Genomic DNA, 18653 nt, shown 5'->3' on the forward strand with positions numbered 1-18653 from the left:
TAATTAATTAATTAAAAATAAAAAATAAAAGGTTTTGAATTTAGGCCCAGTTGGGATTTAAATTCAAAACAAAGAGATTGGGCCGAAGTCCATTTATGGCAGCCCAAGGCTTTTATTTTCGTTTATTAATTTTAATTAATTTAAATTTAAAGAAATCCCATTAAGTTGCTTATATAAGGAATATGATATCTAGGGTTTTAAAAAGCAAGTCAGTCTCAGTTGATTTGGGTAAGTGAAAACCTAGACACTCTAATCCTTTCTTAGCCACATTCTCTTCTTCTTTTATAGATCTCTATCTCATGTGTTGAGAACCAGCCCACACTAGTTCTAGGTTGATCAAAGGCTTGGTGAGGAAGACTGTGTTGTTGATCTTGTTCAATCTCTTGATAATACTCTGCTACGGAAAGGAATCAAGGGTTAGAGAGATTGAAGGATGGAGTTGTTTCAGTTCCGCTGCGTAATGTAAGTATTTACTTTACTCTGTATTTGTATCAATTTCATAGGAGCATGTTCTATGAATTTGCATGTTTGTTTGATAATATGTAAATTGCAAGAAAATAAATAAAGATCCTGAAATAAGTTTTTCCTACAAATGGCCTTAGAGCCATAGGTTGCTAGCTTATTTTCATGAATGAACATGTATGAAATTGATTGATATGTTAGGTGTTAATTGGATGGTACATGTTATTGGTGAATGTGTTACGTTTTCTTATGTAAATTTAGCAATAATTTGGTTGTTTTTGGCTTGTTTTGGATTTAAAAACTGCACAGATTTTTTTTTTTTTTTTTTAAATTTTGACTGATTTTTGCAGTGTGTATGATGGACACGCATGGAGCCGCCGGTAGGACCCAGCCGTACAGACGCCGTACGGACGTCCATACTGCGTCATTGCCGGAACCCGCGCGCGACATTTTTTCGCAAAATTTTTTTTTTAATTTTTTTTTTAAATTGGATATTTTGTGTAGTTAAGTTTAAAATATTTAAAATTGATTATCTGATAATTTTATAGATGTTTTTTCTTTTTAAAATATTTTGAATTTGTTATCTGATAATCAAGATATTTTAAGATATATTTTTTTATTTTGTTATAAATAAAATATTAAAATTAGTTATCTAATTATTCAAGATATTTTTATTGTTTAAAATATTTATAATTAGTTATTAGATAATACTATTTTAAATTTGGTTAAATGATATTTTGATATTTTAAAATTTGTTAAAATATTTAAAAATAAAATATCTTATCATTCCTAACAACTTAACAACCTTGGTTAAATTAATTATTTGAAATTGAATTTTGTTTGATAAATTCTATTTTAATTAATTTAATATTTTGTAACTTGTTTAATTAATTATATTGAATTTTGTCCGATGAATTCTATGTTAATTAATTATGGTATTTTACAAAATAGTGTATTGTTGTGGAATATTTGCATAATTTAATAATACATGCTTATAGAATAACATGTTAGGCCCATCCAATTATTAACATATCAAACATCATTATTAAGTTATTTTTTTGCATTTAGGCTTTAAATATAAGTATAATGATGGCCCAATTTTTGTGTTTAAAAAATGTGGGAAAACTCAAATAAAACTTTCATAAAATGTTAGGTTTTATTTGGGCCCAATTGAACATGTAAAGTTTAAATTCCTCTCTTGTGGGTGGTTCCACTTGTGAAGGCCCATTTGCTTTGCATTACTAGATTGGGCCTAATCAATTGAATAACAATTAATAAAACAAAGGTTCAAATTCCTGTCTTTTAGGGCTTTGTGTGGAAGTTAGGGAGCCTTAGTAGTACGTTCGACATACTGAACCCAGCTCTCCTCCATGCAAGCTCGAATTGTTAAGGCCCATTTACCTAAGTTGGACTTAATTGTATTAGGTTATTATTTTTAGTTGGACCTAATAATTGATTAGAAACATATTGATTCTAATTTTTGGATTAATTTTCAATGGTAATTTTAGAATTAATGGAAAATTTATAAACTATGGTTTGTTGATTATTTTTATAATTTGGCGAACCTTAGTTGGTTTATTGATTATTTTGATAATTTGGAAAACCTAAGTTGATATTTTTTCAAAAAGAATAAAATAATAAAATATTTAATAATGAGTTTTAAAAAAATTCAATTCGATCTCCACTGTTGATTTAACAAGGTTAGAGTTCAGTGGGGCCTCATGGCGCTTTGATTTCGTCTCCCTACGGAAGGTGTTCACTGGACTTCTTAACATGGTTAAATTTCTTAGGATAGATGGTTATAGATGGACCTTCTATAGACTCATCCCTACGGTGACTATAGGAATTAAGTCTATAATAATCGAAACCGTGGGTCAAACTCATAAAGTAAGAAATATTTGTGACTCTCGCCTACCGGGACACATGAGTTTCCGTTACTTTGATCGATAAAATAGGTAGTTAATAAAAGTCTATGACGTTTTATTAATTGAGATGTTTCTCTATTTAACTACGTGAATATTTGTGACTCTCGCCTACCGGGACACATGGGTTCATGGCTAGCTAAAGTACCTAAGAAATAGAAGATAAGTGTTTTAGTATTTTGCTTATCTCAAAACATTTTGTATGTTATGCTATTTCTAAAATATTTAATGAATAAATGTTTGTCAAGCAATGCGTTGATTTCTACTTAGTTGATAATAGAAGCTCTAGGCTTCCCACCTCATACTCTCTTTGATCTCTAAAATGTTACTTTATGGTGAGAACCTCACGAAATGTTTGTCCAACATCAACATGGTGTTGATTTTAGACAACATCGAGTTCGTGATAATCAAAGATATTCCTATTTTTCCCATGCAACGATCACCAAATCCTTCAAAGAGGATTGTTGATGGTAGTTCGAGCAAATGAAAGAATACTAATACTACTAAACAAGCTCAAGGAGAAGCTGCTTTGAGCTTCTTCTTTGAAGACAAGAGAGGAAGAAATTCATACAAAAAGAACAAGAAGTCAACTGGCAAGGCACCAAATGCTGCAAAGCATCTTGGAGCAAGGCCTGATTATAAGTACACAAAAAGGGGAGTGTTTCCAACTACAAGGAGACTGGGAATTGGAACAAGATTGCTCGGAACTCAAGGCATATGGAACCCAAAATAATTAAATTTGTCTTGGATGCATGTGATTTTAGAGGATGATACTTCGGTTTTGGATCGCAGAATCACAATCTACTAACACATGCATGTACCTTTTTACACTTTTAGCATTGGGAAAGCCATGAAGGATAAAAAGCCACGGCTTGGTATCCATCAAGGGTTGTTCATATCAAACAAGTCAAAAGGATAAGCTTGAATGAATTTTGGAAATAAATATATTGTTTTAAGACAATGTTTATTTTATTCCGATTTTCAATGGAAATTTTAATTTAAGTTTTTCTTTATTACATCAACAACAATTTGTAGTTACTTTCACAAGTAATAAAATCCTATTTCTTTAAATTGATGTGAATTGTGGGGTGGATGTATGAAAAACAGGCTATACCTATTGCAACTAAACGAACCGGATGTTATAAATAATGAGTTGTTTAAGACAGCTAATTCTAGGACTGTTAAACGACAAAAGGTCAATAACGTTTGAAATGACGTACCTTTGGCATTTTCGCTTTGGTCATATTTGTTATGATAGGATTCAAAGACTAAAAAAAGCTGGGCCTTTGAGGGAACTCACCTAGGGTGATCTACCTGTTTGTGAATCTAGTCTCGAGGGCAAAATGACAAAGCGTCCATTCTCTGTGATAGGAGAAAAGGCCAAAGAACCACTAGGGCTAGTATGTTCAAATGTCTGGGGACATATGAATGTTCAAACGAGGGGTGGTTATGAGTATTTCGTCACCTTCATCGATGATTGCTCTAGAGACTCATGTAAGTACCTAAAGCATAGGAATTCTGCGAATTTGTTAAGAAGTTCAAAGAATTCATTGCTATTGATTTAAAACCAAATTAGGTAAAACGTTAAAGATCTTGCGATCTGATAGGGGTGGAAGATATTTGGATAATCAGAACCAAGATCATTTAATTGAGCTTGAAGATTTGTCTAAAACAACTGCCCCAAGGACTCCGCAACAGAACAATGCTGATGAGCGGTGTGAATCGCACGTTTATGAAAATGTGTGTTCTATGATAAGCTATTAAACTCTACCAACTTCTTACCCAGATATAATCTGGAGACATACTACCTAGACCGCATGTGATATTTTTTTTAAATGTTGTGCCGTCTCAAAAGTTGTCTCCAAGACACCACTAGAATTATGAAATGGTCGTGAACTTGGTTTAAGTCATTATGGAATTTGGTGGTGTCATGTTTTTGTCATGAGGAAAAAGGTAGAAAGCTAGAATAATGAGCTGAGGGTTTGCTTGTTTGATGGCTATTCTAAAGGTACTCAGGGTGGTCTGTTTCATAGTCCAGTAGACAAGAAAGTGTTTGGCTGTACAAATGCTACTTTTATGGATAACGACTACATAATGAATTTCAAGTCTCATAGAAAAATAGTATTAGATGGAAAAATGATAAACTATTGTTCCATCCTTACCGACGCAAGTCGATGAAAACAAGGTACATTTAGAAACCATCAATCCAAGTCAGAAAGTTACGATGCCTTGTCATAGTGGGAGGATTTCTCGGAACCCGGTACCTATGATATGGATAGTGAAACCCACAAGTTGGTTGGGGACACAAGTAACAATGATTCGTTGGCCTTTAAATAGGCAATGGGTAAGTCTGAAAGGGATTTTTGACTCGAAGCCAAGTACCAGGTAATAAAGTCTAAGTACTCTTAATTTGTCTGAGATCTTGTAGATGTGCCATTGGACTTTAGGCCCATGGGGTGCAAGAGGATCTATAAGAAGAAGAGAGGAGCTGATAGAAAGGTCGAGACATTAAAGGCTCAACTCGTGGCTAAGAGAGAAATTTGACTTAGAGAAAACTTTTTCTCCGGTAGCCATGTTAAAATTCATTTAGTATACTCTTATCCATAGCCACAACTCTTGATTAAGAGATAAGGCAAATGGACATCAAAGAAGCATTTTTAATGGCTATCTTGATGAGACAATTAACATACATCAATCAGAAGGATTTAAAGTAGTTGGACAATAAATTCGGCAAGCTGTGCAAGTAAATCTATGGACTTAAACAAGCTTCGCGCTCCTGGAACTTAAGGTTAAATGGAAACATTAAGACCTGAGTTTTTGAACAAAATGTAATTGACCCTTGTGTTTGAAAACTTAGGGAAAAAGACATTGTGGTGTTTTGAATCCTTTATGTAGATGATATCTTATTCATTGGAAACAATGTCAAGAAATTATCAAACATAAAGAACTGGCTAGAAACGAAATTCCAGATTTCGTTGTAGCAAGTCGTGTTCTTGGTATCCAAAACATCAGGGAAATAAATAACTGAACTTTAGCTCTAACTCAAGCGACCTACTTTAGTGAGGTGCTTGGTCATTACTCTGTAACAAATTTCGAGAAAGAATGTTTAGTGTCTTGACATAGAATTTATTTTTCTAAGCAGCAGTCTCCATAGACTCCTCAAGAGAAAGAAAAGATGTAACGAATTCCTTATGCATTTGAAATTAGAAGTCTAATGCATGCTATGTTGTGTGTTGTGATCGAAGATCTTCTATGCAGTGGGAGTGGTGAGCAAGTGTCAGTAAAACCTTGGAAATAAACAATAGATGGAAGTCGGTATCTTTGATGGACTAGAAACTATATGTTAGTCTTTCCAGGTAGATCTTTGTACCTGTTAGGCTACACATATTCAGATTTTAGACTGATGTTGATGACAAGACGTCTACTTCTGAAAAATGTGTTTACTCTTGGGGTGGAGCTATGATTTGGAGAAGCGTTAAGCTTTCTGGCATTTTAGAATCCACTTTGGAGGCTGAGTACATAGCTGCGTCTATGGCAGCTAAGGAAATAGTCTGGCTAAGGAATTTTTATACGGATCTCAATGTTATTCCAGAAATGGATAAACCACTCATTTTTTTTCTAGTGACAGTAATGAGGCAATAGCGAATTCGAAAGAACCTCGAAGCTACAAAAGAGCAAAGCATATAGAGAGAAAGTACCACATTATCGAGGATGTGTGGCGAAGGTGTGAAGTGAAGGTGATGAAGATAGCATTGTAAGGCAATCTTTCATATCCCTCTACAAAGATTTAAGCAGAAAACATAATTGTGAAGCATGTAGAATGCATGGTTTTCATAAACATGTCCCATTTGTTTTAAAAGGGCAAGTGGGAGTTTGTTGAGTTTTATGCCCTTATAAAACCATGTTGGACATGTAGCACGATTTCATATTATCAATAAAATTAGTAGAAATCATTTAGTTTGACAACCGTGTTGCTTGCTTGTTTTATTACATGATTATTGAAATAATACAAACATTTATAAAATCCCGAACATATGGATAGTTACAATTATAGTGACTAGGTCACAGTGGATTATAGTTGTAATTATATGTTCAAAAGAACGAGTCCTAAGATTAGATCAGTGCATTGGATTTTCACTGATTAGGCAATCTACGATACGATCTACTTACACATTCAGGGTGTGATGTCTTGTCAAAGGCATCGACCAAGTAGATAAGATCGGATGTATTTAATTACATCGGACTAGGACCGATATTGATTATTAATTGATAAATAAGTATCGTTGTTATCAAATCTAATCAATGTCACAACGTTGACCATATATTAAGTCGATCTTAATTTTGAGTGATAATATCCTGCTAATTATATTATTTAAATCTTTTGACTTGTTCGTTACCAGCTTACCCTACGGTCTAGCCCATACTTACATCTTGGAGATTTATTAGTGTAATTGAGTGGGAGTATTATTCATAGATACGAAATCTATAACTTCTGTATGAGAAGTGAAAAGATGATTTCCTTAATTGCTTTGTTCAAAAGGTTAAATGATTGAGATCTCATTTCTGTGATTAAGTTCATGGAAATATCATTTATAAGGAACTTAGTGGGAGTTAAGGATAAAATACTGATGAGGGGTAAAATGGTAATTTGCACCCAGCTCGTTAGTAAGTCATCGATAGAGGATTGACTGATTGTAATGATTATAACAATGGATAACGTATTTATGGTTTTGAAAATACGTTCTATGAATTCAAGAGTTCAATTCCGAGTCTATAGTGGAGTCACGATGAATTAATAAGGTAGTGAAATTATTCGTAAATAAATTCACGGTAACTTGTTGGAGCTTGATTTCATGGATCTATGGTCCCCGCATCACCTTTGAGTAAATCATCTAGAATGTCTCAATTACTTGATTTAATTATCAATTAGGATTTTTAAAGTTGACTAGGTCAATTTTGGAAAATTTACAGAGATATGAGATTTAGAGAATAAAAGATAATCTTTGGGTAAATTTATTAATATTGATAAATTGGTATCAATATAAATAAATAATATTAAATCAAGTTTCAAATTATAATTAGTTAATTTGAATAAGGATTTAATTAATTAATTAAAAATAAAAAATAAAAGGTTTTGAATTTAGGTCCAGTTGGGATTTAAATTCAAAACAAAGAGATTGGGCCGAAGTCCATTTATGGCAGCCCAAGGCTTTTATTTTTGTTTATTAATTTTAATTAATTTAAATTTAAAGAAATCCCATTAAGTTGCCTATATAAGGAATATGATATCTAGGGTTTTAAAAAGCAAGTCAGTCTCAGTTGATTTGGGTAAGTGAAAACCTAGACACTCTAATCCTTTCTTAGCCACATTCTCTTCTTCTTTTCTAGATCTCTATCTCATGTGTTGAGAACCAGCCCACACTAGTTCTAGGTTGATCAAAGGCTTGGTGAGGAAGACTGTGTTGTTGATCTTGTTCAATCTCTTGATAATACTCTGCTACAGAAAGAAATCAAGGGTTAGAGAGATTGAAGGGTGGAGTTGTTCCAGTTCCGCTGCGTAATGTAAGTTTTTACTTTACTTTGTATTTGTATCAATTTCATAGGAGCATGTTCTAGGAATTTACATGTTTGTTTTATAATATGTAAATTACATGAAATTAAATAAAGATCCTGAAATGAGTTTTTCCTACAATTATGACTTTTGGTTAGGTGTTTTAGTTTCTTGAAACTTAAGGTTTTTGGTAAGTTACTATCTTGATGGTTTAGATCTTTCTCCTCATCTTTATTTCCTTAGAAAACTTATGGATCTTAATATTTGGCTTTAAGAGTTTTCAATCCCGCTCTTGTCTCCAATATCTCGGTATTTTGCAAGGAAAATAGGTTAGATTGTATGTGTTATGCTATGTTTATAGGCTATGTTATGTTTATATGCTATGTATATATATGTATGAATATGTTTTATGTTGTAGTCACTTGGGAAATATAGTTGCTTAGATAGCAAATAAGCAAATCCCAAGATTTTTATCATTACCATAGATTATAGTTATGATTTAACCTACCTCGAATAGTAGCAAGAGGACCTAGATGGTTTATCATATACTATATTGTGTTTAAACCTACCTCGAATAGTAGCAAGAAGACCTAGATGGTTTCTATCACATACTACGGTAATGAGTTAATGGCCATTAATATTGTAGTCCTATGTTTTATGATTTACGTTTTTTTTATGTCATACGCTTTATGTTTTATGTTTTAGTCTTATGTTTTAGTAGATTTTCCTTACTGGGCATTAGGCTCATTCCTTTTTATTTTAGATGGTGCAGGAAAATAAGCTTGGATGGCAGGATTGATTCATGGCAGCTTTGTCTTGTGTATTGGGAGAGGACTGAATGAATGGACTGATGGAAAAGATCGAGGATGACGTTTTGTTTCAAGTATTTTCAATTATGTATTTATGTTTTTCCGCATTTAGTATTTGAACAATTAAATAAAGGTTTTTGTTTTCTTTATGATGTTATGTAATACCAATGAGATCCCGTATTTTGGATTTTTATAATAAAGTTCTATTATGTATGTATTCCAAAATAATAGTTATGTCTTAATAGTTTTAATGGTCCAAGGTCTTAGAATTATTCGGGGCATTACATAGGACTTGGTTCGAAGCCTGTGTTTGCTCATTATTGATGGGATTCTATACTTGGTTGTGACTAGGTTATCGCTTGGGGCTCGGGATCAGGATCGTGCTCAAGGGTCGTTCTTATTTTACATTACACTCGGATCTGAGGTAAGAAAACTACACCCAACACGCGATGTACATGATTAGGGATTGGCCCGAATGATGAATATAGATTTAGTTAGGGCATTGACCCCTGTAAATGTGCATGATTATGATTATGTCTGTGAATGAGAGATTAAGCATGTTGAATGCTCTATTTATGTATATTTTTTATATGATGAATGCCTATTAGCATTATATAATTGGGAAAGGCTTGACTTATCAGTCAAGGACGAAAATAGCGTTGAGCGCTGGTCGAAAAGCATTGACTTATTAGTCAAGGACGACAACAACACTGGTCAAAAAGCATTGACGTATGAGTCAAGGGCGGCAATAGCGTGCTGAGAGCTGGTCGATATGATTAGATCTAAACAGGAGCACATCATACGCTTGTCTGACCCAATGATCATAGAAAACTAAGTGCTGGTTATTCAGAGGATAGGGCAATGGGCCCCGGGGTGACTTATTAGTCCCATATCTTAGGGCGATGGGCCCCAGTATGATTCATTAATCATGTGTTATGGGAAACGGGCCCCGATATGATTCAGTTAATCATTTTATTTAGGGCAGTTGTCCCCATATGACATTGTAGTCATTTATATGAATGGTATGTATGCATGAGTAGGGTTAATATTGTTATGCATGCTTATTATGGTTTGGTAATGTATTATTAACCGCTTATGAGCATGTTTAAGTTTTCTTGTTGGGCCTTGGTTCATGGGTGCTATGTGGTGCAGGTAAGGGGAAAGGGAAGCTAGACCAGTCATGTGTTGGAGAGCTTAGGTGGTGACGTGTACATATGCGGCGCTTGACCACCACAGCCAAGGTTTCTCAGAGGAACTAGGGTTAAACCCTATTTTTGCTGCTTAGGTCAGCATGTTGTAACTTTTGAGTTGTAATTACCCTTCTGGAACTGTAAACAACTTTATAAACGTTTATTATGGCATCTCATGCACAACTTAACATTTTAGTGAAATATTTAGTTGCACGTTTATAGTCAAATGTCTCGTTTAGCGAGTTTAGCACTATTTAAAATACATAGCGTAACGGTCTTGAGTAATCAGGGCATTACATTGGAGAGTTGGGTTGGAGATCTACCATCGTTGTTGAAGCTAATCCAAGCCCTCGTCTAATCGTCTGCCGTCGCTGAGATCTGGGTTGGAGGTATGTCATCTCCTAGCACAAGCCAAGGTTGATTTCCCGTCGACCTGCAACCCGTGGCTGCCTTCCATGGCTCCCGAAGCTACCATTACAAAAAAATAAAGGAGAGGGAAGGCAACAAAGGAGAGAAGGATGCACCGTGATTTTCATTTAATAATTATATCTATTTTAGTTTTAGTATATTTAAGTTTAATTTTGTTTTATTCAAAAATTTATTTAGTGATTTTTAATAATTTTGAAATGATTTTTTTATAATATTTAAATAATTGAAATGATAAGAACTAGTGAAATCATGCCACGTGTGCACTTGTGTTAGACGTTAAGTCTGTGTACTAACGACTGCACTGATTTCTTGACAAAATGTATTATTGCCGCAAAAAAAAAGATTTGGGTATTAAAGTGAAACTTTTGAGAAGATTTGAGTATTATCGCCGCCAATATCCCATGAAATTAAATTTTAAAGAAATATTGACGGCGATAATACTCACATATTTTCAAAAGTTACACTTTAATACCCGGATTTTTTTTTTTTTGTGGCAATAATACATTCCGTCAAGAAATTGGTGCAACCATTGATACTCACACTTAATGTCTGACATTGGCGCATACATGATAGCATTTAATTGGTCCATATTATTTTAATTATTTAAAAATTATTTTAAAATAAAATAAAATAAAAAATTCCAATTTTTTTAAAAAAGGAATTAAATTAAATTTTAATTATTTAAAAAAACAATTTAAACTTATTTTTGTATCAAAACTAATTTTAATTCTTTAATTATAATAAAACTTAATTAAAATTTATTCTAAACTAGTTACAAATTTATTTATAAACTTAAATTAAAAAAATAGAATTTATTTATCTTTCTAACATCTTTTTATTCAAATCATTAATGACGTTGCCATTATTTACAACAACATCAAAAATTATTGACATTGTTTGATACTTTGATTCAAATCAATATTCTTCTTTTTTTTAATTGATCAGTATTCATCAATACATAAATATAAACATAAAACACATTGATTTACTATCCTAAGTTTGTCGTCTTCATCCAAAAGAAGCAAAACTATAAAAATGTGTTCTTGAGTAGTTAAGAACCAAAACCCAAATCAACATTAAAGAACAAAAATATCATATCAGAAGCAAATTTGAACTCATTCAAAATTCCAAATAATTATTCAAAAGAAATATTCAACAATCCAAACTCAAAATCCAAATCAAAACATCAACAAAAATTTGGGTCACAACATTTCACCATCAAAACAGATGTGAAAAACCCAGCCTTCATCTAAAAGAGATGTGAAAAACCCAACCCAACATGAAAAATCTAGATCTCCTCAGCTCAGTTGTCCCTGTCGTCGTGCGTGCAAGTTGTGGCATGTGGGTCTTGGATCTCATGCAGAACCTTTGAAACACCGACGGCGATGGTGTGGATGTAGTGCAGGCAACGATGGCGGTGTAGAGCCTTTAAAGCTTCCTGCGACCTGACAGCATGACTGCCACGTACCTCCATGGGTCCTGAAGCTACAAGTTACAAAAGAAAAAAGAGAGAGGGAGGGGAAAGGAAAACATCATTGAGCTCCTTGTTTCTGGCTTTAGCGTCGGCAATGCAGTGATAGTCTTCCATGGGTCCAAGTGCGCAAGATTGAGTTGAAATCGGTGCTATATTAGGGAAGAAGAAGCTGAAATGAATCTCAGATTTTTTTAAGGGTGGTTGGGGCTTGGGAAGAGGAAGGGGAGGGTTAATGTAATGCCCTGGATAGCCAAGACCGTTACACTGTGTATTTTAAACAGTGCTAGACTTTCTTAATGAATCATTTGGCCATAAATGTGTTACTAAACGTGATTAATGGCTTAGGGTTAAATTTTTTGGACAAAAGGAATAGTCATTTCATTAAAACGTTAAGTTCGTACATGAGATCCAAAAATAAACATTTAAAAATGTTATTTACAACTCAAAAAGTTACAACAAGCCGGCCTAAGAGGCAAAATAGGGTTTAACCCTAGTTCCTTTGAGAAACCCCGACTATGGTGGTTGAGCAGCCGCATATGTACACGCCGCCACTGAAGCTCTCCAACTCATGGCTGGTCCAGCTTCCCTTTCCCTTTACCTGCACCACATAGCACCCATGAGCTAACACTCATCAATAAAACTTAAACATGCTCATAAGTAGTTAACAACATATTACAGAATCATAATTAGCATGCCTAGCAGTAATAACTCTACTCGTGCATGCATTCTACTCAGATAAGTGACTACAAGGTCACACCAGAGGCCCATTTCCCTAAACAAATGACCATAGAGTCATACCGAGGCCCATTGCCCTAACATAAGTGACTATAGAGTCACCCTAGGGCCCAATGCCCTATCCTCTGTATAACTAGTCTTAGGGCTAGCCAAGCGTACCTGGCGCTTTATTTTCTAAGCGACCATAAGGTCGGTCAAACGTATACCACGCTCCTAATTAGACATAACCATATCGGCCAGTGCTCAGCGCGCTATTGCCGCCCTTGACTTATAAGTCAAGTATTTCAGTCAGATAATACAGACAAACATAAATCATTTAACAATTATCCAGATACAAAGCACTCAAGCATGCTTAATCAAATAAGCACAGGCATAATCATAATCATGCTCATTCACAAGGGCCTGGGCCCTAATCATAACCATGTTCAGCAACTGGGCCAAAACCCTAATCATATATATCACATATTGGGTGCAGCTTTCTTACCTTTGGTCCAAGCGCAAGCAAGCATGCAAGCAAGCACGACTCCCAAGAATGATCCTTTCCCAAGCCCTAGCGATAACCTAGTCACAACCCATAAATAACGTTCTCATTACAATTCGATTCAATAAATGAAACCCGGGACCAATCCCATGCTCTCGGGACCTGCAATTACACCACACGACATGGTGAAATCATCCCCCAAGCCCCTGGGCCTAATCCCTAAAAGCTACAAAACTAAGGCCCCTGAAAATGGCCTGGCGCCGCGGCACCCAGCCACTGCCACTTTGCTCTTAACCGCCCCAGCGCCACAACTCGGAAGAACACTGTCGCGACACCCCTGCGCGAACCCAGATTTTATGGGTTTTGCCACCATTTTCTCTTAGCCAAAACTCCCAAAATCTCATCCCAAAGTTGCACCAAGGTCCCAAATGAGTCTAAGACTCTCAATAACACATCATAAGCAACATAAACACCCCCAAAACCAAGTCAAATCCTTAACCCAAATCAAAACCCAACCATAAGTTTAAAACTTAACCAAAGCTTAAACCACATCAAAATTTCACCAAAAACCATAGCACAGTCTTACCTCAATGAATAATCACGACCCTAAGCTGCCTCCTACTCCAATCCCAACTTCATTCCTCCAATTTCCAAGCTTTTCTTCCTCAAAATTCAAAAGTTTCCTCCAACTATTATGTAAGAGAAAGAGAGCAACGAGTGAGAGTGTGTGGGAGGTGAGTGTTTCTATTTTGATTCTACTATATTTTAAGTTGGCTGAGTGTACTACTCCTTTAGGTAAGTAAATGACTAAAGTGCATACTACCCATTAACTTACTCTACAATGCCTTCAAGGGAAAAATGGTCATTTGCCACTGCTCTTCACTATTCCCAAATTAAATCATATTTCCCAATTATTCCAATATCTCCAATAAATTTCCATTACCCGATAAATATCGATAAGGTACTAAATTACCAAAATACCCCTGGGCTTACCCCGAGCCGGGTATTGGATCTTGTTGTGACTTAACCGCTGACTTGCTCACTAGGACTGTCTCGTATCGAGTAACTCAAATATATTCATATAATAATGTGGTCTCAATCATAAAACACATATATTTACAAATATGCCATCAACGGGTCAAAATTATGAAAATGTCCTTCTAATAAGGAACGGGCCCACATGCATGCTTAATACACCTAACACATGCAAACATATTCATATTATAATATAACTCACATAATTAATTCAATTATTGCCATCTTGGCCCCCTAATCAAGACACTAAGCCTTATTAGGGAAATTGAGACGTTATAGTTAATACATTAGGTTTAGTTCAATTTTTAGTTTTAGGTTTTAGTTTTAATTTAATAAAAGAATTAAAATTAGTTTAAATTTAGGTTTAGTTCAATTTTTAGTTTTATGATATGTTTTAAATCATTTTTTTTATTTTAAAATGATTTTTAATTTATTAAAATCATATGGATCAATTAAATGTTGCCACGTATGCGCCAATATCAAATGTTAAGTGTGGGTACCAACGACTGCACCGATTTCTTGACGAAATGTATTATTGCCGCAAAAAAATAATTGAGTATTAAAGTGTAACTTTTGAAAAGATTTAGGTATTATTACCGCCACTATCCCAATTTTAAATTCTCATATATTTGTATATGTGTATTATTTTTCCCATATCTATGAATAAAGAGGAAATTACATTTTATATGAGATTTTTAATAGAGTTTGCAAAAATATGACTGTTTTAATTTTGTTTTTCACTTTTATGGGTTTAGTTTCCCATATTTTTGTATAAAAGTTTGTTTATGTCATAGTTTCTCTTAATCAAGTTTTATTAATTTGGATGGGTATGTTTCTAATTTGATTATTTTTTTAGCTTATTTGATTTTTTATATTAATTTTATATAACTTTTTTATATTAAATTTTTCCATGGTTGTTTTGCAAATTTTTTATTAATTTGTTTTTGTAATATGAATTGTGTTTATTATTTTTTAATTTATTATAAACATTTTTTTTAGATTGTACGTATTTTTTTCAAAGCCTAGGTAAGGTAACCAATTATTTAATTGATTTTTCACAGTTATGTAAAAAAAATTCTACAGCTAGGTTAAATAACATTAATCCGGAGGGGTAACCAGTTACTTCTTTGATTTTTCACAGTTATGTAAAAAATAGTCTTAGATGTTAAATAACATGTATCAGGAGGGGTAACCAGTTACAGTGAGATGAGTAACCTTCTTCCATAAGACAGTTACCATAAGAGGGGTGACGAGTCACTTGTCTTAGAAATGAAAAGAAACATCAAATTTGAAGGAAAAAAAATAAAAAGTAAGTATGATTTAGTAACCTAGGTAACCAGTTACCATAAAGAACCCAGAACTATACACAGACATCAGAACGTGAAGGTAATCAGTTACCCCCAGAAATATACACACAAAGAACGAGAAGGTAACCAGTTACTATAGATCTGAAGATAGAAAAAAAAATATCTGACCACGAACCAACCTCCTCCCTAGCCTCCGACCACCACCAGAACCCCCCATCCCCTGCGCGCAAAACCTCGTCGCAACCTCAGCCATCCCTATTGTTTTGCGCAGCTTCGAGCACCACAAATTGCACTCAGCCCAGGCGCCACCCTTCTCCCTCTCCTCCGACCACCACCAGCACATCCCTCACCTCAGCCTATCCCCGTCATTTTGGATTTGGGGGCTCGCAAATGGAATCGCGCAGAGATGCGTGGATTGGAGCTGTGTTCGTCGATGGCGTGGCTGGGTGTTCTTGGCTGGGTTTCACGTAGGTGCGCGCCTAAGGTGAATCACAGGTGGTGAGGGTGGGTGGCTGGAGATGATGGTGGAGATGGTGAGGCAGGCGAGTGGAGGATAAGGGAGGTGGCGGCTAGGGCAAAATGGAAGAGAAGAGAAGAGTTGGCTTGGCTGAAGACATGATATGGACTAAAGTTTCAGATGAAGAGTTTTTGCTATGTTAATTACCATAGTACCTCTCATTTTGCTGATATTTTTTTGTTTAATTTTGAGTTTCAATATGTGATTAATTTTCATATAAACTAAGTTTTTGTTAATTAAATTTTCTCATACAAATTAAGAAAATTTTAATTCTCATATTTTTGCACATTGATAGCTAAAACGCCATATTTTTGAAAAATTCCCATGAATAAATTTACTTTACTTTAACTCGGGCCTCTAATAATTCAACATTGACCTTGCTCACATTTACAATATATCATACCTAAGAAAAGAAAAAAGTATGCAGAAATCCCTAATCGAACTCACAAGTATTGAAACTATTTCTAATCGAACTCTAAATCTCTACTATAATGTAAGGATTACACTAATATACATCACAAGTATATACACTAAACGTGTCTATTATACATCACAAGTATTGAATCTATTTCTAATCGAGGATTACACTAATATACTCAGACCAAACTCTAAAGTTTATATTATTTTTGTGTAGGTGTGTGTTCTTGTTGGCTGTATTTAGTGCAACATCATTTATGTAGAGTTTTGCACTATTCTTCTTTGAACCTTTATTCCAACTTTGTTAGCTATCCACAAGAAGTAATGACAAAAGTTCATTGTCTTTACTCCAGTTTGTTAGTGTTAATGTTCAAAATTGTCAAGCAGAAGTGCACACGATTACGTTTACTGTAGTTTTTCATTATGGAGAGAATGATTACAAATGGGGAATTCTGCAGAACTTAGAATAATTGAGAATAAAGCATCTTACAAATGAGCTTTTTCTCTATTTATAGAAAGCTTAGGAGTAGTTACAAACAATTAATAATCAAACAAATAATATCTCCTAAAATGTTCTAGAAGATATGTAGGCACAACACTTACCACGATGTTATCTTTCTTTATGCTTGGCTTGAATCACTAAGTATAGAATAGTTTACTGAAGGAGCATGACGTGGTAGGAAGCTTGTCTCATAGTTGTCTAGTAACACGTATGACACTTAAATTCTTCTATTATTTTTGTTATTATCATTTCAAATCTTGTTACTTTCTAACTCATCATTTTCTTTCTCATCACGATTAAAGTTATACATTGGTTTAGAGGCAAGACATTCGTAATTTTGTTTAATCTATATCAAATTAGTAAAAAAAATATATAAATTAAATTTAAAATTTTAAGAAAAATAGTCAAAAAATTTCCTTTAATTTTATTTTTAATGTAATTAGCCCGTAAGAAAAACTTCTCGCTACATCACTCAATCATTACTTACTTCATTTTTCAACAATCTTTCTTACATCACTTTCTATTATATTATTTTTTCTTTCATCACTTTCTAACTCGTCATTTTTTTTTCATAGACTTGTACAATATTTTATCTTTCTAAATATATTTACTAATTTTTCTATTTATTTTTATTAAAATATAAAAAAAAATTAGAAAATATTAGTTAAACATCATTTATTGTTTCTTAAAATTAACAAAAAAATCCATTCTCAATTTTGAAAACACAATTTTGATAATAAAAGACAGAAGAATGCCAATGTTCCAATACTTTTATGAAATGCGTTTTCCCTTTCCCATTTTTTTAATTAAAACAGACCTTCATTGTCCTTCTCAACAAATGATCTTTTCCTCCCAAACCGAATCCCTTAGCAAAGCCAAACTTTTCGGATGAAATACTACAATAAGGTCAATTAGTGGAGTGGTAACAAATCTATTTAGCTGCCAAAGTCAACACAAGTAATTCAAGAAATAATCACTAATGATTCGACTTTTGAAAACTGAAACTAGTTTTTAACAATTCATCCTGCTACTCATCGCTCGAATCATTTATATATATAAATATATATATATATATTTATAAATTTGTCTTTCTTCTTTTTTCAAATTAAAACAATTTCAGCTTGAAACAAGGTCGACTTATAACAATATTTTAAGCTCAATTGTTTAAAAAGGCCACGAATTCAGTGGTGTTGTCCTTTCAGTTCTACAATGAAACTACTGAAGATCTTACAATCCACCGTGCAAATTAAGTTACTCATTTATTGGGTGTAATTTGATGAACTTGTTGTTAGGTAAGGTTTATTTTTATTTTTTTTAATCAAGAATCAAGACGATCATATCTCACGGCAACTCATCTAGATTGAATCTACAATATTTATGTCATATATCAGCAGCAGCAGGGTCAACGAGTGCATTGAGCATCAGTACTATAATGGAAATGATTTCTCCTCAGGTTCTGCTCTACTCAATTTTTCTAGTAAAATAAATAAATAAATGAGTAGAGTACAAGCCACTCCTGCACAAAAAGACAGGCTGTAGAAAAACGTTGTTCATTCGAAGACAAACATGCACATGTCATGCGTTCATGCACATCCTTTCATTGTTTTATACAAAGCCAGGTGTAATTGGAGGAAAATTATGCAAGATAGAACACAATTGTTCGTTTCACTTTAATGCCGAACTAGGAATCAATCAACTTGTTTTCGAATTTCAGCTCACATGGTAACTAAACAAACAAACAAAAAGAAAAGAGAAAAGAAAAAATTCAAGTGCTTAAAAAGGCTTTGTAAGTCTCAAGGTTTCCTTAGAATAATGACAAAAG

The sequence above is a fragment of the Humulus lupulus genome, chromosome 7 (genome assembly GCF_963169125.1).
Source record: "Humulus lupulus chromosome 7, drHumLupu1.1, whole genome shotgun sequence".
NCBI classification, from domain to species: domain Eukaryota; kingdom Viridiplantae; phylum Streptophyta; class Magnoliopsida; order Rosales; family Cannabaceae; genus Humulus; species Humulus lupulus.